This window comes from Balaenoptera ricei, chromosome 13 (genome assembly GCF_028023285.1).
Source record: "Balaenoptera ricei isolate mBalRic1 chromosome 13, mBalRic1.hap2, whole genome shotgun sequence".
In the NCBI taxonomy this organism is placed as follows: Eukaryota; Metazoa; Chordata; class Mammalia; order Artiodactyla; family Balaenopteridae; genus Balaenoptera; species Balaenoptera ricei.
Window position 1 is genome coordinate 1,371,591 of NC_082651.1, and position 26,531 is coordinate 1,398,121.

The 26,531-nt window shown below is 52.0% G+C and overlaps 1 protein-coding gene across 2 annotated transcripts in view; it reads right to left on the reverse strand.

Moving 5' to 3' along the window:
* The window catches only part of LIMS1 (LIM zinc finger domain containing 1), a 106,256-nt gene that overhangs the window by 47,676 nt on the left and 32,049 nt on the right, over positions 1-26,531 (reverse strand). Inside the window, exon 1 of one of the 2 annotated variants that reach the window (XM_059943383.1) lies at positions 2,120-2,141. The exons of the other annotated variant lie outside the window; for it this stretch is intronic. The gene's annotated coding sequence lies outside the window, so the exon portion shown is untranslated. Of the gene's footprint in view, positions 1-2,119; positions 2,142-26,531 lie in introns of those variants that run through there. 2 annotated transcript variants of the gene reach the window in all.

Genomic DNA, 26,531 nt, shown 5'->3' on the forward strand with positions numbered 1-26,531 from the left:
AAGGTCAGTGAGTCTCAGAAATGCATGCGAGCACAACACGCCCCCATCTCAGGGCACTGGCAGGCGGACTCACCTTCCAACCTGCACAGACGCCCCTGCCCCAGGGCGGGACCCTGACCTCAACCACAGGCCAGACCCTGGTTCAGAAGAGCCCCTATTGTCCCCCCCCCCCCCATCTCTCTCCACCTCCCAGTCATCTCTCTGCCTCTGGCCTCACCCTCCTCTACTCTATCCTCCAAATTTCCAGGAGTTCTTTCCAAATGTAAACCGGTCACTCGCGGGTCCTGGAAGACCCTGCGGTGACCCGACGGCTCCTCCCCGTGCTGAGCGTGGTCCCAGGACAGATGGGGCGTCCTGGCCCCGAGTCCTGCCTCTGGACTCAGCGCAGGGGTCCCTCTCACAGGAGGGCTTTGGAGACCCTTCACTCACTATCACCAGGGTCTCCATCCCCCCATCCCCCCAGATAACAGCCCTCCCAGGGCAGCCGTGTAGCTACTGCATCGCTGCGTCTTACAAGGCCAGGTACGTGGTAGACTGTGCGTTTGCTCAGTAAGTTCTCTGGTTAGTTGTTCGACCAATTGATTTTGAGAGCCTCGCCAAGTTATGATGATGGTACGTTTCAGATGAATGCTCCAGAGCTTTGAAACTGGTTTTGTTTTGTTTTGTTTTTGCATTTAACACTCAACATTACCTAAATGAGATTCTTAAAAGGCACATCCACTCCACAGTTTTGGAAAGCTGTACTTTGCTGTGAGATTGCAGAAACTCAGATGCTGCACATTTGTAGAGCTGAGCAACACTTCCACCAGTGTGAACACTTTCCAGCGGGGCTAAGAACTAAAACACCACCCTCCACCTGACTCAGCCCAGTTCTTGGTGTACTTGGTCCCAGTACCCCCTTCAGGCTCTGGGGGGTAGAGAAACCTAATTAGGCATCAAGCCCCTAAGACCCATCCCCAGCGTTCCGGCGCTGACGGCTCCTTCTCGGCAGAACTGAGGGCTGCACCCTGGCTTCGGGGCCCAGCTGGCTGCTGGCCCGTCAGCAGACCTTCCGGACCAGGGGCCCCAGGCCTGCAGACGGTCAAGCAGCTGTACGTTTCCAGGCCATTAATTTCCTTGTACACACGCGGTAAGAGAAGAATTTTGTTTTGCAACCACTCTGAACTTAATGGAAATGAATCCTTTTTAGTTTAAATTTTATCCTATGAATAATCCCCTACAGGGGAAGTAAAGTTTCTCTGATAAAGCAGAGCACCGACCTCCCTCCTTCCACACTCCCGTCTCCAAAACTCTCACTTCCAGCCCCACGCCCTCCACACGGGCCCCCAGGCGTGTCCCGGGTGTCACACGAGGGCTCGGACCTCGGCGATTCTCAGGAGCAGGTTCAAGTTCAAGTCGACCAGAGCAGAGTGTGAGAGAGCAGAATCTACCGTCCAGAAGAGTCAGAAAAAATCACCAAAGACACGGTCCCTGGCCCGTCTGCGAGCCCCTCTGAACAGCCCCTCGACCCTCCTCTCACCGAGCAGGCGGGGGGGCCTCGGCCGAAGTCTGAGACCCGACAGGTCAGCTGTCAGAAACACAGAGAATCTACACGGGTCACCCACCGTCTTCTGCGAGACAATAACAGAACATTCCCAAAGCCACGCCGCAACAAGCAAGCTTTCCTGCGCCCTTCAAAAGGATTTAAAACAAAACTCCCGGTCACCCTCCCACCCCCCCAACCTTTCTACGGGGCCGAGGGGGGGACAAGCTGGTGCGAGGGTGCAGGGGGAGCCCGGGGTCACCCGGCTGGTGGGTCCACACGGGCAACGTCCCGGCTGCGGCCGGCGGGCAGGCAGGCACACGAGTCACATCACTCCCGAAGGCCTCAATCTTTCCCTTCGGAAATAGAGCGGTCGAATCCGATGATCTGAACGGTCTTTTCTGCGGATTAAAATTTCAGCAAGGGCCCACGGCAGGGGAGGGCCCGAGGCTGGTAGGCTCCTGGCACGCTCACCCCTCCCCGCAGGTCAGGCTCCCACCCCGGACCCAGATGGGGCCTGAGGCTGGCTTCACACGCTCGGCCGGCCGTGCCCCCGACCCCCGGCCTGACCCCCGCCTCGGCCCGCTTCCTGGTTACCTGCTCCACAGCCAAGAGCCGAGCTGCACATAAAACCCAGGAAGGGACCCTGACCACCCGCCTGACACACGAGCCGCGGAGACGCCGAGGCCACGGGGAGAGACGCGGCAGAGTCAGCGGGGCCCCGGCCTCCATCCACGGGCAAGTGCAAGCCCATGTGACACCGTCAACACGGTTTCAGAAGACTGCACATCAAGCTAAACTTCTGTAGATAGGATAATTTTTAATTCTCTGAAGGAATTCTAGTGGTCATCTGTTCACAAAAGAGAGCTTTGCTGAAAATCCAGATTTTCACATGATTTGACTTAAAATGTGTTTTGCCATCACCTTCTGTATAAAGTTGCTACACACACTGTTTCCACTCATTCCACCCGTCCACCCCGCAGCAGGAGTGGACCTGCTGAGCACATTTCTGCACTAAACGTTCCCGTGACAAAACCAACAGGCGAAGGTCCCGGAGCAAGAATCCCCGGATGGCAGAGTTACCGGCAGCAGTTCTGAGCTTCCGAGGCCATGGCTCTTCTCCCCGGAATTCCAGGGGGTCGTGAGCGTGACCGCAGCTCCTGCGCGGCCCCAGCCTGGTTTCAGTGCCGCAGTCACTACTGTCAACTTCCACCTCCAAACCCTTTCACCAGGGCATCAAAACATTCCCGGGTTCTGTGTAAAGTCTCATCCTAAAGCTTTCTGTCTGGGAGGACACCCTGCCAACCATCTAACCCACAAATAAATATGCAGCTGAAAATGTGTCACGTCACAGGAGACAAGGCCGCTGTGAGGACGGCAGGGACGCAGGGAACGCCTCCCGAGGCGGAAACCTGGGGTCTGATCCCCCAGAGCCGGAGGGAGGGGCGGCTTGGGGAGAGAGCAGCTCAGCTCGTGCAAAGGCCCGGAGGCTGCGGGGAGGGGCTGGGGGGGGGGTGAGGCGAGAGAGCCAGTCAGGGGTGTCTCTCCGGTCCAAAGACCCCTCTCCCAGGCCTGGGGAGGGGGGAGACCGAGCTGTCAGGGTGGAGACGGGGGTGGCGGCCGGGTTGGGGGGATGGGGAGTGGGCGGGAGAGGCTTTTAGGGAGAGGAACCGGTGGCAGACCAGACGCGGAGCCCGGGCTGCACTCGTGCTGCCTTAGTCCTGCCCGCGGAAAGCCAGCATTTTAAACTGACTGAATCTAAGAAGACCGTTTTCAAAGAGTACTTACAAAAGAAAGGGCTGGGGCACAAAAATGCCCATGCCGTGCCGTATGCGGAGCTGATGTAAGTACTGCTCACAGCTGAGGAACACGCTCCAATTTAACGTTCACCTCCGTCCTACCAGCTGTGGACCACTATTGTCCCCACTATGCATTTGAGGTAACTGAGTCTCCAAGCAGCTCAAGGTCCTGACAGGCAACACAGCCAACGAGGGAGACTGTGGATCCACAGCCAGGTCTGAACGCGGACAAGCCCAACCCAGGAAGCTTCGGGGACACACAGGAGCAGGACAGTGTTGGGGTCCAGGGTGAGCTGCCCCCAAATGTCCCTCAACAGCACATGGATTATTCTGAATTAAAGCTGCTTAAGAAACGGCCGATGTAAGAGGGACACTGTGACCCCCTCCTCTGTCTCCCTGAAGCAGGAGGTAAGTCTCCATGTGAAGGAGGGAGGACATCCTAATGGCCAGAGACGGGGCAGCCCGTACAAACAAACCCGCGACCTCTTTCGGTGACTAACCCCAGGGCCAAACCACTCAGATCCTTCACTAACTGGGCATCCAAAGCCTACGTTTCTTAGTCCTGTCAATTCCTCACAAATTTATTGTTTGTCTACAAAAGCCACCTGCTTTGGCCACATCTTAGGTCCCATCTCTGCGAGACCTCCGTGCGCAGGAATTGAAACTTGTTTCTTCTTCTCCTGTTCATCTGTCTTGCATCAGTTTTACTATTAGTTCAGCAACGAGAACTCCAGGGGGCAGGGGAGGTGTCCCCTCCCCACTGTGGGCACAGAGGCCCTGGGGACAACCCCAGACTAAACACAGGCTGGAGACAGACTAAACCACGGTCCCCCCGCCTGCCCACTTTCTCTCCCAGAAATGAGGCAGGAGCCCAGCTGCACCTGGGTCCACGCGGTGGACGGGCCGCCGAGGGCTGGGAAGGAGGCCGAGGTCACTGACACAGACCTTCCTCCTATAGCTCCGGGGGCAGAAGCCAGTGGACGGCGTCAGACTTGAGCCTTTACGTCGCTGAATTCCGGGACTCCTTGGAGGCTGTCTCCCTTCAGGGTATGTGTGATGACTCAGGCCAAGCGTTCGGGGAAAGAGGCAAAGATTCTAATGAAAACGGGTGTTCTTGAGACCAAGTGTGTTGTTAGACAGCAACAGGGGACCTGATGGGGGCCCACGTCCCCAGCTCCCAGTCTGCCATCCCTCTTGGTCTGACAGCCTCCCCAGTGTCTCTCAACAGGAAAGTGCATGTAACAAGTCATGACCCCTTCCTGGAATACCACACAGCTATAGAAAAAAATAATTCACTAAAGCTGCACAAATCCACGTGGATAAACCTACCTAAGAACCGAGAGAGTGAAAAAGCACAGCTTGCACAGTATCACAAAGAGCACACACTATTTAAAATCTAAAACAAAATAAACAACCCCATGAGTGCTAAGAATACACAGTGTGTAATATAAGAATCAACAGGAGAGTGGTTCCCTCCCAGAGGAAAAGCGGGAGGGAAACTCATCACAACGGGAAGTGTACCAAGAGCTCAACTGTACTTGTAATGTTTTATTTAAGGTAGGTGATGGGTATTTGGAGTCTCTTTCTATTAAATTCTACACCTTCATCTAAAAAAAAAAAAAAAAAAAAAAGGATGAAGATGCAGAGCAGACGTTCTCTTAGAGCAGGTTTGTAAACCCACAAGTTTCAAAGCACCACTTCTGCCACCACGTGGCTTCTCAGGGTATTACATGCACACAATTTTCAGGAAATGAAAGTCTAAAAAAGGGCATTGTTAATTCTCAGGTGCAACGTCACAGGAATGTAACCCACTGCGAGAGCCTGAGTGTCCACCACTCGATACGTAACCAACACTAAAAGCCTTTCTTACCACTTCTGAATGATGCTTAATAACACAGAAGACAGAAAGTATCACGCTAGGTGCAAAAGAATGAAACTGGACCCCTATCTTACACCATGCACAAAAATTAACTCAAAATGGATTAAGGACTACATGTAAGACCTGAAATTATAAACACCTAGAAGAAAACATAAAGGAAAAGCAACTTGACATCTGTCTTGGCAACGATTTTTTTGTATATGACACCAAAAGCACAAGCAACAAAAGCAAAAATCAACAGGTGGGACTACATCAAACTGAAAAGCTTCTGTACAGAAAAAGAAACAATAAAAAAATAAAAAGGCAACCTACAGAATGGGAGAAGATATTTGTAAATCACATATCAGATAAGGGGTTAATATCCAAAATGTATAAAGAATGCATACAGCTCAACACCAAAAAAAAAAAAAAAAAGATTCTGATTTAAAAATGGGCACGAGGGCTTCCCTGGTGGCGCAGTGGTTAGGAATCTGCCTGCCAGTGCAGGAGACATGGGTTCCATCCCTGGTCCGGGAAGATCCCACATGCCGCGGAGCAACTAAGCCCGTGCGCCACAACTACTGAACCTGTGCTCTAGAGCCCGCGTGCCACAACTACTGAGCCCGCAGGTCACAACTACTGAAGCCTGTGCGCCTAGAGCCCATGCTCCGCAACAAGAGAAGCTACCACAATGAGAAGTCTGTGCACTGCAATGAAGAGTAGCCTGACGGGGGGCCCACATCCCCAGCTCCTGGTCTGCCGTCCCTCCTGGTCTGACAGCCTCCCCAGTGTCTGTCAACAGTATTGTTAATTGTTGTTATACCCCCGCCACAACTAGAGAAAGCCGGCACACAGCAACGAAGACCCAACGCAGCCAGAAATAAATGAATGAATGAATGAATGAAAATGGGCATGAGGGAATTCCCTGGCAGTCCAGTGGTTAGGACTCGGTGCTTTCACTTCCGTGGACCTGGGTTCAATCACTGGTCGGGGAACTAAGATCCCACAAGTCCTGGGGCGCAGCAAAAAAAAAAAAAAAAAAGGGCACCAGACCTGAACAAGCCATTTTTCTTTCTTTCTTTCTTTTTTTTTGGCCATGCAGCATGTGGGATCTTAGTTCCCTGACCATGGATCAAACCCATGCCCCCTGCATGGGAAGCGTGGAGTCTTGACCACTGAACCGCCAGGGAAGTCCTTGAACAGACATTTTTCCAAAGACATACAGATGACCAACAGGTACACAAAAAATGCTCAGCATCACTAATCATCAGGGAAATGCAAATCAAACCACAATGAGCTATCACCTCACACCTATCAGAAATGCTATTATCAAAAAGACAAGAAGGGACTTCCCTGGTGGCGAAGTAGTTAAGACTCCGCGTTCCCAATGCAGGGGGCCTGGGTTCGATCCCTGGTCAGGGAACTAGATCCCACATGCATGCTGCAACTAAGAGTTTGCATGCCACAACTAAGGAGACTGCCTGCTGCAACTAAGACCCAGTGCAACCAAATAAATAAATAAATAAATATATTTTTTAAAAAAGACAAGAAATAACAAATGTTGGCAAGGATGTGGAAAAAAAGGGAACCCTCCTGCACTGTTGGTGGGAACGTCAATTGGTACAGCCATGATGGAAAAGAGTATGGAGGGTCCTCAACAAACTAAAAATAGAACTGCCATGTGACCCAGCAATTCCACTTCCGGGTCAATATATCTGAAGGAAATGAAATCACGATCTCAAAGAAATATCTGTGTCCCCTTGTTCACCGCAGCATTATTCACAATGACCAAGACATGGAAACCACCCAAGTGTCCATCGCTGGATGAACAGATAAAGAAAACCACACACACACACACACACACACACACACACACACACACAAAGGAGTGTTACTCAGCCATAAAAATGAAGGACATCCTGCCACTTGCAACAACATGGATGGTCTTTAGGGCATTACACTAAGTGCAATAAATCAGAGAGAGACAAATACTATACGATCTCTCTTACATGTGTGATCTAAAAGCATTGAACCCATAGAAACAGAGTAGAAGGGAGGTGCCAGGGGCTGGGGAGTGGTGGGGGAGAAATGGGGAGATGCTGGTCAAAGGGCACAGAGTTCCAGTTACGAGAGGAATACGTTTTGGGGGCGTGATGTCCAGCATGGTGACAACAATTAACAATACCATATACTTGAAAGTCGTGAGAACAGTTTTTATGTTCTCATCACCAAAACAAAATGGTAATTATGTGAGGTAATGGGTGGGTTAATTAACCTTATTGTGGTAAACATCTTGCAAAACTATATACATGTCTCAAATCATCACATTACACACCTTAAAATTACACAATGTTATATGTCAATTACATCTCAATAAAGCTGGAAAAAGAAACATTTTTTTGAAACATTATGCTGTGAAGCCCAAAGATAATGAGAAAGTTATTGGACATAAACTGTAAGAAAAAAAGGATGCATGTAGGCTGCATCAGAGATAAGAGGGTTAAATGAGTCATAAGACCAGCAAAACCAGGTGAGACGGGCCGGCTTCCAGACACAACTACCTGGTAGGTGAATGAAGACCTCTACTCCAAACCCAGAAGTAAAGCAGCAGGAAGAACACAGTAAAAAGAAACCTGTCCACAGTATGGACGCTGAGGTGCAGAACGTAGTACTTTTAACAGCAAACTTTGCCTGAGATCAGCACCAGCACCACGGTTGGAGAGAAGCAAACCTAAAGCTTATACACGGGGGTCTTAACTAGACATGTAGAAACACGTCCTCGTGTGAGATGATTTGCACACGTGCACTTATCTGGTGGAGGGAGCAGACAGCTGGCTTAACTGCGGTCCATGCATCCCTCGGGGGGGGGGGCGTACAGTGGCGCTCGCCCGACCCCTCATGCTGGTCAAGCTGCCCCTCACACTACGCTGCCCCAAACCTCCAGTCGCCCTCGGCAGCCTCTTTCTCACCAGCCCAGCCACTGTGCGAAAGGTCATGTCGCCCCTCCCTTCATACGCACACCCCGCACACCCCGCTGTCCCCGGTCCCCAGGCCCACCCTTCTGCGCTGGGCCAGGCGTGGTCCGTCAGCCTTGAACTCAGATCCCAGCCTGGCAGGGGTTTACTGGAGAGTTTTTCTTCCTAAGGGGATGGTTATACCCATGCCCCACGGACCTACTGTGAAAAGGACGTGGATTAATGGAGTAATTAGCACATGGGGAGTGCTCGATGAAAAACAATTATCACATCATCATCGATACTTCTCCTTTTACTCACTGCTGTCAAAGCTGTATTTTTTTTTTTAACTGCAAATCTGAGCGTATTATGTTTCAGTTCGGAAGACGATGTCTATTTTCCAGGGGGCGAAGTCCAGAGACCCTGGTGTCGCAGGAGACACAAGCCTTCACCACCTCCTTACCTGCGGCCTCATTTCCAGCCACTTCTCCCTCCCAGCAGTGGCCCCCCTCCCAGAGCCCACACGCTCTGCGTCTCCCTCCCCTGTGATGAGCTGCCAGACACCCTTGCCCCACTGGGCCGGTAGCAGGTCTGGATCCCCACACGGTTCCACTCTGTGGGGACTCACAGAGCTCCCGGAGGGGCTCCTGCAGACAAATCCTCCCCGCGGCACCTGCCACACTGTGATGCTCGGAGCCAGCACACAGTGGGTCCATGGAAAAGCCTGCTGAATGAGTGACGTTTGGAAACTTCGCAGAAACACAAGAATGTTGATCGATCTTTCTTAAAGTGTCTCACAAAATTGTGATACTATTTCTTACTAACGTATACACGCACGTAACTGGAGTTTACCCCAAAGGGGTGCGTGATTCATGGGGACAGTTGGCTGGGTGCTGGGAAGGTGAGCAGCTTCCCATAAAGAGGCTCTCCTTGGTGAATTTTCGAAAGCTTAAAAGCTTGACCTTCAGTTTCTGAAGGCTGGCAACCCCGTTTTGTCAGTTTATCCAAAGCGGATGCGTCTCAGCGGTTGTGATTAACACGTGCAGAGCGGATGTGAAAACCAGGAACCCAGGCTGTAACCACCAGGCCAACTAACACACTCAGCTTGCACGACCAGCCCGTCCCCTCCCGGGTGTAGACCAGGTGAGAAGTCAGATCACCGTCAGAAGGTTTGTCTGGTGGGCGTCCCGGGGCATCACACGAGCTACCAGGTTTGCTGCGGGGGAACCCGGTGCTCAGGCCTCACCTCTTTCCTCCTGTTTCTTTCTACGTTCAGTCACTCCATCCCTCAAGGTGACTACAGGTCTCTGTCCTGTACTGATTTCAAAGTCTGACCTCCTTCCTTCCTGAATTGCTCTCGGGCTCCTCACTGCTGTCCCCGAGTTGACACGGGCACAGAGAACCTGGGGACCGAGGTCGGGACCACCCCTCACGACATCCTCTAAGTGAGGCATCACTACAGCCCAACATGAAACGTTCCTCTGCTGACATTTAACCACGCGCCTGGCAGGTGGCAGGTACACAGTAGGTAATTGTGGATAAAGAGGAAAAGGTGGACAACATAGGATATCAAGAGGAATAAATAAAAGTTTCAAAAAGAAAAAAAAAGTTTTAATACAAAATGTTTGACATTTTGAATGGGCACTTTCAGCTCAACACATGCAGGTTTTCTAGGATGCAGGCAATATAAACCACCTCAGGTTAATTTCAGCAGAAGAGGTACTTAAAAAAGGATGTTGGGTTGTTCACAGAATCTCCGGGATCAACAAGGCACTGAGCTCATATCAGCGAAGAGAGCCCCCTGCCCACCAGCCGGCCAGTCACAGATCTTCCCCAGGCGCAGACAGCACCGCGGGGGCGTCTGGCCCCCCAGCCCGGCCCCGCTGCAGCCACGCCCTCTAGGAATGATGGGGGGCATCCCTGCCTGCACCTCTGAACCCGACAGCCGGCAGTCACGCCTGGGTCTCAGCTGCACCCGGGGCTGGCGAGGCCGGGGCGGGGGGCTCAGCGCCTCGAGTGGGAGCAGGACTCAGCATCCCGTCCAGACTCATCAGATGGGGAAATCGACAAACAGTGGGATTCCATTAAAAAGGAATGATATAAATTCACCACCCCCCCCAAACAAAAACAAACAGAAAGCTCCCCCCAGGGGAACTGTTCTTACCTGGTAGAGGTGCACATGTCTGAGTGCCATGTGCTGGTGAGACTCGGGTCGGTCTCGCAGCTCTACAGACACCCCAGCCCCCAGCCCCCTGGTCCTTGGTCGGCTCCGAGGAGCAGAGGGCAGGCGGCTCTGACAAGTCTCCAGTGTTCTTCCAGGACAGGAAGGAAGGAAGCTAGTTCACGCTGGTTACAAGAAACCCATTCGTGAGGATGGCGACCAAGTGAAGACTTGTTTCGATGTAATTAAAGTATGTCACTATCTAGTCATTTCCACAGAACTGGATTTAACTTGCGAGGATCTGAATGCAGGGATGTCTGAAACCTGACAACGTTAAACAGCGTCTTCATGATTGCTAACCTCCTCCGCGGCAGGGTCAGCAGACTGTTTCTGTAAAGGTCAGAGCGAGACTATTTCAGGCTCCGAGGGCCACACGGCCTCTGTCATGACTCTTCACCTGATCCTGTCCAGCAGACAAATGCTGGGCTGCGTCCCAAGACTGATGTTTGAGTTTCGTGTAATTTTCACATCTTCTTTTCATTTTTTTCAACAATTTAAAAACGTCAAAACCATTGTTTGCTCACGGGCTGTGGGCTAGATTTAGCCTGCAGACTGAACCATATCTGGCAAACTCACTCAAAGCACCATTTACTGGAGAGCCGTGAGAAAACAGATTTTTCTTTATAAGATGCTAACTCCTCAAGCAAAATATCCGACCCCACTTTCCCAAAGCGAATGCCCCAAAGAACCACAATCACAGCCTTCACAAGGATGAGGGCGGAATTACAACAAGAGGAAAACAGACTCCCAGCTTCCACCACGCCTGCACACATGACAGCGTCAAGACGGGGTCTGACCCGCGCACACCCGCCTGGCCGGGGCCTCACTCCCCACGGGACGACCTGCCCAGAGAGGAAGATGACAGCTGCGGAGTCGGGGAAGAACAGGGACCGCTGTGCCCAGGGGGCAGACACACCTTCCTCTCCCCAAATTGCTAGTGCCCAACAATCAGGACTCCATCCCACGCAGAATTCCAAACTGGGTGTTTTATCCTCACTGACCTGCACCGAGATGCTCACCGCCCAGCGCTCCATCTTCAATCTCTCCTTCTAAGTACAGTACTAATCAATCTTTCCTTTCTCCCAGCTTATAAGAAGCCATGAGTTTCCTTCAATTCTATTAAAGCTGTGATAAGAAAAAAAAATCTGGCAAACTATTTTAAACTAAAACGTTAAGGATTGAAACTATAATTCCCCAGAACATTTTTACTTGACAGTTACCTTCATTCTTCTGACCAGCAACATGGAAATACCACCCACAGTGGGCGGTATTTTTTAGCAGAAAGCTTTCTTTGCCCCTCAGATCACATCTAAGACCCACCTGTTGAAAAAATCCACTTGTAAACTAATAAATTTGGCGAAAGTAGGTGTTTATTTTGGTTCACGGTGAATGTGATACACTGGAAGATTGACTAGTTGGAGGGTCTCGGGCCAGCCTCGTACACATCAGGTCCTGATTCCAACATACGTGCCCTGCAGGGCTGAGGCAGGGGTCAGAGGTGACGTGCACAGCCTCACACGGGGCAGGTAGCCGCAACTGGCTGTTATCACCTTAAACAGGACGTCTAAGAAAGAGCTTAGAATTTAATGTGTAGAACATGTAGGAGAAGGCTTTAAAAGAACAGCATTTCTGTTTGCATTATGGAAAAGGAAGAAAAAGGAAATGGGCGCAAAGAAATTCTTCTGGTTGTAGAAGTGGAAAGACAGAGCCTGTGTGTGTCCCTGTCTCTCACACGGGCAAACACACACATACACAGGCACCTGCCGGAAAGTACCAGACTGCTCTGTGCTCGTGAATTTGCAGATAATTCAGTTATCAAGAATTCACAATATTTTAACTGTCCTATTTAATGCAAGGCTTCTAAAAAAAACCTCAGAAACGCAGTCGCCATTACAATCGTGTGTTGTGGTAGAGGCTGGGAGCACGAATCCCCTGACGTTATAAGAAAATTTTCGTGTATGTGCTTCTGTGCATTTTTCTGTGAAGGTCTATAAGCCTCAGCGCCTCAGAGTGGTCTGGACCAGTAAGTCCCACTAAGACTGTAACGACCCATCCAACTGCTCCAAGCACCTCCGGCCTCTTTTCTCCATGCCCTCGTTGTGCGCACCCCTACCAGGGATACAGGACAGGAGACCGAACCCACCCACATGTTATGTAATCATTTTACACTAAGCTAAGCTTCCTAAAGGGTCCGCCACGTCCCCACCCCGTCTGCACAACGCTGCCATCGTGTGCACCGCCACCTCCAGGGGGCGCGACCACTGATGCGACCACCTCATCTAACACAAAACTCTCATCTTCTCACCTGTGCAACTGAGAAAACTGCACACGTCTTTCCAACTGGTTTGGCCAGACTATCGCTGTGACATCTCCAGGCTGAGAGAAAGGGCTGACAAAGCCAGAGTGATGGGGGGCAGGGGGAGGTCTCCTGCCTCAACAAACAGCCCCTCAGCCTCTCCAGTAAGTTTCAACTGTGAACCCGCATTCTGGAATATGACCCTGTAGGGTGGATTAAAAAGGCTGAGTTTAAGGATCATTTTCTGGACTTCGGAATTGAGGTTCAGTAAGATTAACTGCCCCCCCCCAAACAAGCAAAAATACCTAAAGTGAGGGAACTCTGCTCTGGCCACTGGGCTCTGTTAACTTTAATTAGAACAAATTATTTTTGGTGTCCTGGCTAGAGAGGATGCTTAACGATGTACAATCACTATCCCTTAAAGGCTGCACATCGTTAAAAAGTATTTTACGAAAACAGGGAAAGTAAGTTGTATTGAAAATCCTCATCTTGCAGAGAATTGCCAAAATAAATAATTATTTTTAAAGCTATATTTGAGGTATATATTGAAGACTAACATTGAATAATAAATTTTTTTTTTTGCTCTTTTTTCTTATCACAGAGTATCCTCAACAACTCATTTATGAATGGGAAAAAAAATGAGGCTCTAAACCCTAACAAAGTGATGTCTCTTGCAGGAATAGAAAAATCCATCCTAAAATTCATAGGAACTTCAAGGAACCCCAAAAAGCCAAAACAATTTTGAAAAAGATGAAGTTGGAGGTCTCACACTTCCTGATTTCAAAACTTACTACAAAGTTCCAGTAATCTAAATAGTGCGGTGCTGGCATAAGGACAGACACACAGACCAATGGAAGAGAACGGAGGGCCTGGGAATAAACCCTCACAAATATGGTCAAATGATTTTCAACAAGGGTGCCAAGGCCACTCAATGGGGAAAGTGCAGTCTTTTCAACAAACGGTGTTGGGAAAAATGTATATCCACATGCAAAAGACTGAAGCTGGACTCTTAATCTCATACTATAAACAGAAATTAACTCCAAATAGCCCACATAAAACTCTTAGAAGAAAATATAGGAGAAAAACTTCATGACATTAGCTTTGGTTATGATTTATTGGATATGACACCAAAAGCACAGGCAACAAAAGTAAAAACAGACAATGGGAACTACACCATCATTACAAACTTCTGTGCATCAAAGGGCACAATCAACAGAGTGAAAAGGCCACCTACAGAATGGGAGAAAATATTTGAAAATCATGTATCTGATAAGGAGTTCATATCTAGAATCTATAAAAAACTCACACAACTCAACAACAGAAACCAACCAGATTAAGTGGGTACAGATGGGAAAAGACTGGAAGACAGAAGTTAAGTGGGGCCAAGAGGACAAAGTAGGCAGAACCACAGGAAGAAAAAGGAGGAAGGGGAAATTCCAAGAACATTTAAAAATAATTTCTGCTTCGCTGGAAGAGAAGTGTGCGCTGTGGTGGATCTTGCCCCCAGTGGGGCTGAGGTCTGTGCAAATTCCCATATAAGGACGCCTGCTCACGGCTGCTTCCGCAGGCAGACGCTACATCTCCTCATCTGAGTAAGGCATTAGGCATTTGGAGGAAAAGATTCTTTGGCAACAGTGTCCATATATACATTAAAGGCTGTGGTTTCCATTCTTAATGGCCAGTAGATTTGCCAAGACAAGTCATCCCGCCCAAGTATGGTTCAGCGCCTGGCAGTCAAGGTGTCACAGTTTTCCTGTGGTCACTGCTGGCAGTGGAGACTGAGGCCGCAGGACTTTACTGCTCTCCACAAACGGCCCCTCAGTCGTGCGGTGACGTTCTGCCGTCCGTAAATGGGACCTTTCTATCTCAGGCGAAGCTGCTTCCTGCCCACCCAGAATCCCTCCCAAGGGCTTCAAACAGAGCCTCTATGTTTGGATGAGTCTCAGTAACTTCGCCTTAGGTCTACGCTGTGCAGCTTGGTAGCTACCAGCCACACAGAGCAACTCAGGTGAGGCGAGTCCAAATCGAGGCATGCTTTAAGTGTAAGATACACTCGGGATTCCAGAGATTTAGCTCCCAAAAGTGTAAAGCATCTCAGTAATTGTTAATGTGACCACAGGATGTATATAGTTGGGACATGATAATAGTTTGGCATTTTGAGTTAAACCTAATATATTATTCAAGTTAATTTCACCTGCTCCTTTCTGCACGTGGCTGCTAGGAAACCTTAAACTACACAGTGGCCGTGGCTCACGTGACACGTTATTGGACAGGCCGTTCTAGATAAGGTCACAGGCCCCGTTTACGGAATCAAGAAATGTGGCCCAGAAATCATCCTGAGGATGAGGCACTGAAAACTCAGGCGTAACAGGAGCCTTTGATTCCTTTCACTGTAACCGCGCAGCCCGGGGTGGGGCTGGGAGGGCGGCCTGGGCTGGGACCCCTACCCTCATCAGCTGGGGCAGGCTAGACTCCGGCCGTAACGCGCGCACATGAAGCTCCCTCGGTGGTTGCCGAGGACTAGAACTGAGGGAAAGCATTTCCACAGTCAGCGTGGGGAAGCGCGTTCTCAGTAAGGGTGCTGCCCTTTCTTTTAAGGTCTTAGAAATCCTGTGGACACGCTCAGTGGCTGACTCAGTCACCCCGGGGTTAGTCAGAGAGCCTGGATCCCGAGTCTCTTTGTTCCTTCCTCTCCACTCCAACCACGTCCATGGAATTCAGCCTCACCGGGCAGGGCGCGTGCAAAACTTTCCGGCGAACCCATCCCCTCCCACAGCCGCGCTGCCGGCTCCGATCCTCCATCAGCTTCGCCCACCTCCTTGCGCTGGTCCATGAATTCACAAATCAGTACAATTAACTCCAAAATTCTAGCGGCGGCTCATGTTCTCCTTAGGACTGTTATTAATAACTCGCTGCTACTGCCCACATTTAAGTGTAGCTCTGCCATAACTGTAGCTATTTCCTGCCCACGCCTGCAGCCTCCTAAGACGCATGGATACATCCTTTATTTACCACAGGGTCTGATCAGATGCACCACAAATGAAGACCTTTACAGTGGCCTGAGAAATAAGTCAAGTCAGACTCAACACTGACTTTCAATTACTGGCCAGGCCAATCAGGATTACAAGGAATGAAAAGCACCCTGACTAAGACATCCTGACTTGGCAGTCTGGACTTTATTTCTGGCTGGTTTGTGGAAAAGCCACTTTTATGATTTCCTTGCAGCTGTTGCTAGCACCGTGCTGGGCTGGCAGCCCTGAAGACTGAATTCCCCGCTTCGATGATGCCATTTTCTTATTCTCCACCCAACTTTCCGCAAATACCATCACTTATTACGAGCGCCAACCCTTCTGAAGGTCTGGCTTAAGGAAGCTCGTTGTGCGTGGGTCCCTCCCACGAGGACAGCAATGCCAGGTGGGGGCGGGGGGAGTGGAGGAGGAGGACCTGCAGGATCCCCCCCAACCACGCCCCTTTAGAGAAGGTGGGGGAGGGGCAGAGCAGAGGGAGGAAGGGGAAGGGAAGAGAGAGGAGAAGACTGAAGAAGGAAAAGGCAAAAGGAAGAAAGAGAAGGACTCTGCAGCAGTGGTCGGGCTGTGGAGGCTCTGAACAGGAGAGATTCTCAGGTGCTAAACAGAACGTGGCTCCTTCCAACCCCGAGGTCCAGGAGTTCCAGGTCTTTAAGGAGACACGCTCAAATGGTGCAGAGTAAAATAAAAACCAAAGCGGGAGAAACAGTGTGGTGGTCCCTCAAAAAGTTAAACACAGAGTTACCATATGCTGGGACTTCCCTGGTGGCACAGGGGTTAAGAATCCGCCAGCCAATGCAGGGGACACGGGTTCGAGCCCTGGTCCGGGAAGATCCCACAGGCCGCAGAGCAACTAAGCCCGCGAGCCACAACGACTGAGCCCGCGTGCCACAACTACTGAAGCCTGAACACTCTAAGGCCCATGCTTCACAACAAGAGAAGCCACCGCCGTGAGAAGCCCATGCACCACAACCAAGAGTAGCCTCCGCTCGCCGCAACTAGAGAAAGCCCACGTGAAGCAATGAAGACCCAACGCAGCCACAAATACATAAATGAAATAAATAAATTTATTTTTTAAAAAAAGGAATTACCATACGCCTCGGCAATTCCACCTCTGGGTACCCGCCCCACAGAACTGAAAGCAGGGACCCAGATACCTGTACAACCATGTTCACAGCAGCGCTACTCACAACAGCCAGTAGGCGGAAACAACCCACGTGTCCTTCGACAGATGATGGATAACAAAATGTAGTCCATCCATATGATGGAGTAACATCCGTCCAAAAAAAGGAAAGAAGCCCAGACACGTGCCACACGGGGATGAACCTCAAAATCATTCTGGTGTGTGGGAGGAGCCGGACATCAAGGTCATATGTTGTGTGATTCCACTGATGTAAGATACACACACAAGGCAAGTTCACAGAGACAGGAAGCGGATAAGAGGCCATCGGGGCGGGCAGCAGGGAACGGGCAGTTGAGGCTTCATGGTGCACAGCAGCTGTTTGCGGTGACGCAAAGTTCTGTAAATGGACAGTGGTGATGGTTGCACAACATCATGACTATAGTTAATGCCACTAAATTTTATACTTAAAAACGGTTAAAATGGCGAGTTTTATGTTAGAGGTATTTTACCACAATAAAAAAAAATGGGGGTGGGGAGGGAACATTTGTCAACCACCTAGATGTCACCTAGAATCCTTTTACATACAATATCTCAAGGACTCCTCACTCCTCACAGATTAGGGGTTATTGCCATCCACAGATAAGGAATCTGCAACTCAGATATTAAGTAACTTGTTCAAAATCATACAAGGGGCAGAAGTAAGATCTGACCTAAGTCTGGTAGCTGTAAAACCCACATTCTTTCAGCTACACCACAGTGTTTCAAGGATAAACAGTCTCAGTGGATGAACCAGTGAGGAAGGCAGATTCTCCTGAGCAGCCCTGAACTGTCACATCAGTAACAAGAAAGAGCACGAACAGCTGAACCCAGAGGACTCGGCGCCCAAACACCTTCCCAGGCTGCAGATGAACTTCTTTCCAGCAGCAAAGAAACTTCCTCTTAGCACAGTTTTTAAGCCCTAGCAATATACTGCTAAGGGCATCTTTGCCTCTTCTCACCTCACCAAGAAGATTTGGTAAATTTATTTTTCGATTTTTTCATGTTCTACATACCCTATCCCAAACTCTCACCAGGAGTGTTTTGGTTTTTTTTAAAATAAATTTATTTCATTTATTTTATTTTTGGCTGCGTTGGGTCTTCGTTGCTGCATGCGGGCTTTCTCTCGTAGCGGTGAGCAGGGGCTACTCTTCGTTGCGGTGCGTGGGCTTCTCATTGCGGTGGCTGTTCTTGTTGTGGAGCACGGGCTCTAGGCACGCGGGCTTCAGTAGTTGTGGCACGTGGGCTCAGTCGTTGTGGCTCGCGGGCTCTAGAGCGCAGGCTCAGTAGTTGTGGCGCACGGGCTTAGTTGCTCCACAGCGTGTGGGATCTTCCCAGACCAGGGCTTGAGCCCGTGTCCCCTGCATCGGCAGGTGGATTCTTAACCACTGCGCCACCAGGGAAGTCCCTCACTAGGAGTGTTAAAGGGCCCAATTCCCCCCAATGACAGCATGAGATATTTGTAGCAACATCTGGTACATACAATACTTTCCCATATGTCCCATCATGTCACCCACTCCATCACTCTGTAGACGACTGACACCTCCACTGTGTAAATGGATTAACTCTCCCCGGAAATGACACACTAAGGTTGCAGCTATAATCTGTCCTCCAGGCAGAGGCAGTGAGAGGAACCCGGCTCCCGTGTCACCTTCCCTCTGACAGCGAGTCGGCCCACCAGTATGTTGCCAAGGACTCGGGGGCAAGACCTAATTCGAAATCGTTGCAAGGCCTCTGCTTTAAAAAACAAAACTGAAAATACTTTCCTAAAGTTCCCGTAAAGGCTCTATCTTTTCTCAGGGAACTCTCTCAGAGCTGCTGACATCAGGAAGTCGTTAGTGAAACTTAAGACTCCTTCCCCTCCCCCCAACCCCCAGGAGACCCGGGTTCCCAGCCCATCACGGAGCCCTCACTTCAGGATGTCCACACACCTGGTCCCACCAGCTGCACCATTTCTTAGCGTCCCCAGGACCTAGGCGCAGCGCTCAGCATGGAGCAGACGAGTCACTGTCACCTGGATGACGGAATTGGTGACACCACGTTTCATGTGCCACCACCTCCCAGTCTGCCCCAGGGCAGAGGGGGCCCAGGACAGAGGGGGTCCAGGGCAGGGCATAGAGCAAACACGCCCTCGTGAACCAGCTGTCACTCTGGGAGAGGGAGGCAATGGAGGGTTCTGAACAGAGAAGCCAACCTGACCTGCAAACCTTCCTCCTGCTGTCTCGCCAAGCCCCCCTGAAGAGCCCCCTTCCCACTGCCTGTGAGTGTGAAACACACTCATTCTCCACAGCCCATCACCCACCACCCGGCGCCACCCCCGAGGATTAGAGCTCCCCCTCTCACCCCCAACGTGACCACACTCATGACGGTCTGATTGTGTTTGTTCTCTGCTGCGTTTTTACACCAAGTGTGTGTGTTCATCCACAGTGTTTTTATCCTACAAGCCATGCACAGTGCCTCTGGCTGCAAACTAAGGTATGCACCCTTTTTATTAACTGAAAGGCCAAATGGAAGTGATCAGTGATCGCCCTCTTTTTAACTTTTTTTTTCTTGTCCCTGAAAAAGATAATTCTCTTCTCCTGATCACTATAACTGTTCCATATTTCATGATTATGTATGCTTGTATTATATATGTATACAGATATGCATAACATAAATACATGTATATATATAAAAGAAACTCCCTTACCCATCACCCCAATCACCCCATCCTATACCACAGGACTATTCCTCTCAAGGTTATCATGTTCCTGAATATTAGCTGTAAAATAAACGTTTTCATAAATACATTTAAGTCTCTAAGGAAATTCACTTCATAGGGCAAATCATGTGTAAGGCCTGAGATTTTCTTGGGGTGAATAATCTCCTCTTGATAAACGTTTTACAAGTGCAGATCTGGCGCATTAAGTTTCCTCTAAAAGGCCCTCCCAGTTTTTAAACAGTTACCAGTTAATGAGTAAGAGCAGCTCCCCCACTAGTTAGGCTGCTTCTTTCTCACCATGGTTAAGACCAAAGTTCACTAACCACAGTGTTAAACAGTACACGTTTGCTGGTGTGTTTTAAGACCCTAGACAGAATTTGAGTTAAAAACATTTCATGTAATAAAATGCCAAAAAGCATCCCTGAGGTCTTTTATAGAAAAAGTCTCTGCAGGACCATAAACTCTATGGCACTGAACGTTATCAAGGTTGTTAATATTTTCTCTGCAAACATAGAGTATAACCTCCCTTTCTCACCCGCCCTTGCTGTGAAACCCATAAAGCATACAGTTGCTTTTACACACATTCGACGATACACACCCACAGGAAGTACGACCACATCATTGCCCTTTGCAGCAAGAAGCACACATTAGCGTGGCCAAAGGCTACTAGGAGACCTTTCTGCTACTGTACTTGCAAGTTTAGACCAGTGTCTTTGAGGTTTGCTTTCAAATGACTGAGAAGGACAGGTCAGGAGGGAAACAAACCCAGAAACACAACAGTAGCCTGTGACTGGCTGCTCTGGGCCGTCACCTCCACTTCTCTGGAGGCCACCGCCCATCTTCTCCCCTGTACATGCATGGCCTCACCTCTGCAAAGAGGTCCTTACCTGCTGCCTCCAGACTCAGGAATGGGGGACCCCTCTCTGTGCGTCTGCCCTTACTCCATTCATTTATCAGGGCTCCGGAAGCTGGGTTCCCATCACAGCGAGTTATCTTTAAAGCTCCTGTTTCCTACACTGCATAGAACTTCCTCATCTCAACTCCGTGTCTGTTGCCCTGAACTATATTTAAGCTGATGAAGCCACATCGAGGGTTCTTCCTGCACGCAGTTGAGCCATGTGACAGTGTTACAAGATAACCCCGCAGCCCTGAAGCAAGACAACACCCCCAATGTCACAACTCACATCCTGTTGGCTTGTTTTACATACTTTACTAAGTCAAGAAGTTCATCCGCAAACTTACTGAAAGCACTTGTAATACGCAGGAAAATATTGAGGAAAATAAATAATAACTGGTCAGCATGCAAGGAGCTGAACCCCTTTGGGTCTTGACGACACCTTCACATCTGAACTGACCGAGCATCTCTGAAGCCTTCTCTGGCACATCAGGTCAAGCAGCTGGTCTTTATTCATCTTCCCGGTGACATGGCCCAACCCAGAGCCGGGCGGCCGCATTTCATCAGGCCGAGCGGTGGAAACAGCTCCTTCTGTCCTGGCTGAGTCACCACCAGGGCCGCCTTGCGCCAAGTTTCCACGGAAGAATAAAGGGGTCTTTGCTGGAGATGCAGGAAGAACTCAGGAGCCACTAGGTCAACCTTTCTGCAAGAACATGGCTTCCCCACCTGGATTCACCGAGAACACAAGGCCGGTCCTTGACCGCCTCCTTCACTACAGAGCAGATTCCTGGGTTACAGGCCCTGAGGCTAATCTTTGAAAACAAGAAAACAACCCATGGCCTCTGCTTGTCCTCTAGCATGGCAGGCCCCTCTCAGGGCATCTGACCTCAGGGCGTCTGACGCCTAGTAGGCAAGCCAGGGCAGAGAAAGTTCTGAGATTCGGGGCTCAGCCCTGAGCTTCACCCTGACCCTCAGGGCTGGTGGGGATTTCTCACACGATACACGCACAGTAAACTTCCAGCCAGAATCTTCCTCTGGGGGCTTCCCTGGTGGCGCAGTGGTTAAGAATCCGCCTGCCAATGCAGGGGATACGGGTTTGAGCCCTGGTCTGGGAAGATCCCACATGCTGCAGAGCAACTAAGCCCGTGCACCACAACTACTGAGCCTGCGCTCTAGAACCTGTGAGCCACAACTACTGAAGCCCGCGTGCCACAACTACTGAAGCCCGTGCGCCTAGAGCCCATGCTCTGCAACAAGAGAAGCCACCGCAATGAGAAACCCACGCACTGCAACGAAGAGTAGTCCCCGCTCGCCACAACTAGAGAAAGCCCGTGCGCAGCAACGAAGACCCAACGCAGCCAAAAATAAAATATTAAATAAATAAATCTTTAAAAAAAAAAAAAAAGGGAGAATCTTCCCCTGGCCTTGATTTTTACTCCCTTTCAGGAAGCGGGCAGTACAGGGCGGTCTGTGGGGAGAAACAGGCCCTCACCCCCAATTCCTGCCCCAGACGCAAACCCTAGGAAGCAGCCACGATCTCTCTCAGGAGAAGGAGAACAGAATGGAAGTCTCAGGAGCTGCAGCCCCGGGATGTGGAATTCTCCCTAAGAATGTACCTTATGCCACTGCAGTTAACACCCAAGAGGGGAACGCTGACATCTTGGCCCCATTCCTGACTGATCATGGGCACCGCGAAGGACACCCACAGGGTGTGTGGGCAGGGTGTCCAGACAGCCACCTGGAGCCCCTCCTCCTTTCCAGATGGTTCTCTAAGGGCAGCCCAGTCATTCAACTCTTTGCCGTCGGGAAACACCTCTTATTAAGGTCCCAGTCACCTTTTAAAAGACAAAACCAGGAGGGCCGTTCTCAATCCTTCCCCTCATGTTTGACTTTATAAACAAGGCTCTCCAGCAAGTCCCAACTCAATTCCCTCGGCCTCCAGACGGCCCCGCCCGCATCAGGGTCACCCGTCACTGTCTCCTGCAGGATCCCTTCTGCTCCCGCCTTTAGGAGGGAGAAGCCCCCATCCTGGCTCCACTGTCTCCCCGTGACCCCCATCCTCACGGCTCCACCACCTCCTCTGTGCCAGCAACGCCAGCCAGATCCCCCCAGCTTCACGGTCAGGCACCAAACTGTCTGCGGGCTACTTCTACGGGACATCCTCACCAGCAACTCAAAGCCCGGAGGATTAAAGGAAACTGCCCGCGCGCGCCGGCGCCTGCACCCTCCGGGCGAGCCTCCTGTGGCCAGGCATGCGCTCCACCCACCAGCCGGTGAGCTCCCGGCCACCCGTGCCTTCCTGTCCTCAGACCGCCCCTTCTGCCCAGTCTGGCTCCTGAGCAGTTTTCCCATTTCTTCTCTCCCACCTCACCGTTGTTGGAGCCCAGCCCAGCCCAGGCCCCCTGCTGCCCTCCTGGCCTGCGGTTCCCGGGTGCCCGGCCGGTGCCTGTGATCAACCCCCAGAGACCCGGCCAGCAAGGACTGCCCCGGGAAGCGGGTCCCTAACCAACCAGCTCCGCTCAGCGCGGAAGCTCACCTGCAGCCCCCGGCCCACCCCGTCCCCATCCTCTTCTCTGGACACTCCCGCCACTCAGGCAGTGCAGCCCGGAAGCCGCATGCGCGCGCGCACACACAGGGCGCTCACACGCACACACACGTGCGCTCACACACGCACACACACGCGCACAAACAGTGCGCTCACACGCACACGCGCGCACATGCACAGACACACACAGACACACACAGACACACACAGGCACACGGTGCGGGGAGCTGCTGCACACACTGGCCTCTCGGCCAGTGGAAGACCCTCCCCACGTGCCCTCACCGACATCCCTGCACACGGAGGGGGCACCGGGTTCGCAGGACCCCTGACCCTCGCGCTTCTGCTGCACGGCTTCCTTTCCTGCGCTCCGGGGAGCTGGACTCCCGCCCGTCCAGGCCCTGGGCCCGTGCCTGGCACACACTGGGCACTTGGCAAAGTTCAACGAAACCGAGCCTGTAGGAGGGGTGGCGGTTTGCACCTCTCGGATGAGGACGGTGGTGCAGGCGGAGGTTCCAGACTCCCTCCGGCCCCCAGGGAGAAGCATCAGAAGACAGCCACGGAGGTCAGAGCACAGCCGCCACGTGAAAGCCTGGTTCTCAAGAACAGGACGCCTCTCAGAGCGGGGACGGGGCTGTCACCCTGCAGCTGGACAGGGGCCACGGCGCACAGTGGTGCCTGGTACCCCCGCAGGTGGCCAGCGAGTGGGAGGCCCAGCCGAGGCCCAGCATCGTCCACCAGGTGGAGCGTCTGCTCCGTGTCACCCCTGCCTCAGGCTGGGCGCCCAGGAACGGGACGTCTTCTCCGTCCGTCCGCGGCCAAGCTTCTGTTTTCCTTCACAGGCCTCACACAGACAGAAAGCAGTCAGGTTAAATGCCTTCCACGGGGCACCCCCTGAGCGCACATGGATCTGGTGTACAACACGTTCCATGTCCTTGCGTGTCTCTTCCTCTCTGCCTTTTAAAAACTCTGGAGTAATTTCACCCAACTTGTTTTACTCAATCTATCAAGTGCTACTGAATCTCTCCATCTTTAAATACTCTTCTTAATCCTGACTATGAATCACATTTATAACCCCCCAAATTTGTCATATTCATCCCTATATATAAGCTTTCCCTGAGGTCTCTGCTCTATTTCACTGAAAAAATATTGATTGACTTTACCAGCCATCTCTCATTTAAAAACAAACAAACAAAACAAAACAAAACAAAAACCTTTCCAATAGATTGTAATCAATGTCTTAAAGGCTTTGAGCTTCTAAATAGGATAAAAAAGAAATTAATACCACTTATGAGAGTAAAGATTAAAGTAAAATCCCAAGCAAACTTTGTGCTTCACTCAATTTACAAATCTCAGGGCATTCCTAGAAAACTTAGTGTTAATTAAAGCTGTGTAAAAGTACTCTGTGATCATATCTAAGATAAAAGTATGTGCTTTGCTCAGAGAATTATAAAAACGTTTTTCCCCTTTTTGTTTTAACTTGAACCACAGTCCTGTGGATGCAAACTTTGTGACATCCAGCATCCCTGACCTTATCCTGCATCCCCGATCCCATCCAGCATCCCCGGCACCATCCAGCATCTCCGATCCCATCCAGCATCCCCGATCCCATCCAGCATCCCCGATCCCATCCAGCATCCCCGGCCCCATCCAGCATCCCCGATCCCATCCAGCATCCCCGGCCCCATCCAGCATCCCCGGCCCCATCCAGCATCCCCGATCCCATCCAGCATCCCCGGCCCCATCCAGCATCCCCGGCCCCATCCAGCATCCCCGATCCCATCCAGCATCCCCGGCCCCATCCAGCATCCCCGATCCCATCCAGCATCCCCGATCCCATCCAGCATCCCCGATCCCATCCAGCATCCCCGGCCCCATCCAGCATCCCCGATCCCATCCAGCATCCCCGATCCCATCCAGCATCCCCGATCCCATCCAGCATCCCCGATCCCATCCAGCATCCCCGGCACCATCCAGCATCCCCGATCCCATCCAGCATCCCCGGCACCATCCAGCATCCCCGGCCCCATCCAGCATCCCCGGCCCCATCCAGCATCCCCGACCCCATCCAGCATCCCCGATCCCATCCAGCATCCCCGGCACCATCCAGCATCCCCGGCACCATCCAGCATCCCCGATCCCATCCAGCATCCCCGATCCCATCCAGCATCCCCGATCCCATCCAGCATCCCCGATCCCATCCAGCATCCCCGAGCCCATCCAGCATCCCCGGCACCATCCAGCATCCCCGGCCCCATCCAGCATCCCCGACCCCATCCAGCATCCCCGATCCCATCCAGCATCCCCGAGCCCATCCAGCATCCCCGGCACCATCCAGCATCCCCGGCACCATCCAGCATCCCCGATCCCATCCAGCATCCCCGATCCCATCCAGCATCCCCGGCCCCATCCAGCATCCCCGATCCCATCCAGCATCCCCGGCACCATCCAGCATCCCCGATCCCATCCAGCATCCCCGGCACCATCCAGCATCCCCGATCCCATCCAGCATCCCCGGCACCATCCAGCATCCCCGGCCCCATCCAGCATCCCCGGCACCATCCAGCATCCCCGATCCCATCCAGCATCCCCGATCCCATCCAGCATCCCCCGCACCATCCAGCATCCCCGGCACCATCCAGCATCCCCGATCCCATCCAGCATCCCCGATCCCATCCAGCATCCCCGATCTCATCCAGCATCCCCGGCCCCATCCAGCATCCCCGATCCCATCCAGCATCCCCGATCCCATCCAGCATCCCCGATCCCATCCAGCATCCCCGGCCCCATCCAGCATCCCCGATCCCATCCAGCATCCCCGATCCCATCCAGCATCCCCGATCCCATCCAGCATCCCCGGCACCATCCAGCATCCCCGGCACCATCCAGCATCCCCGATCCCATCCAGCATCCCCGATCCCATCCAGCATACCCGATCCCATCCAGCATCCCCGATCCCATCCAGCATCCCCGATCCCATCCAGCATCCCCGGCACCATCCAGCATCCCCGGCACCATCCAGCATCCCCGATCCCATCCAGCATCCCCGATCCCATCCAGCATCCCCGGCCCCATCCAGCATCCCCGGCCCCATCCAGCATCCCCGGCACCATCCAGCATCCCCGGCCCCATCCAGCATCCCCGGCCCCATCCAGCATCCCCGATCCCATCCAGCATCCCCGATCCCATCCAGCATCCCCGATCCCATCCAGCATCCCCGGCCCCATCCAGCATCCCCGATCCCATCCAGCATCCCCGATCCCATCCAGCATCCCCGGCCCCATCCAGCATCCCCGGCCCCATCCAGCATCCCCGATCCCATCCAGCATCCCCGATCCCATCCAGCATCCCCGGCCCCATCCAGCATCCCCGATCCCATCCAGCATCCCCGATCCCATCCAGCATCCCCGATCCCATCCAGCATCCCCGGCACCATCCAGCATCCCCGATCCCATCCAGCATCCCCGGCACCATCCAGCATCCCCGGCCCCATCCAGCATCCCCGGCCCCATCCAGCATCCCCGACCCCATCCAGCATCCCCGATCCCATCCAGCATC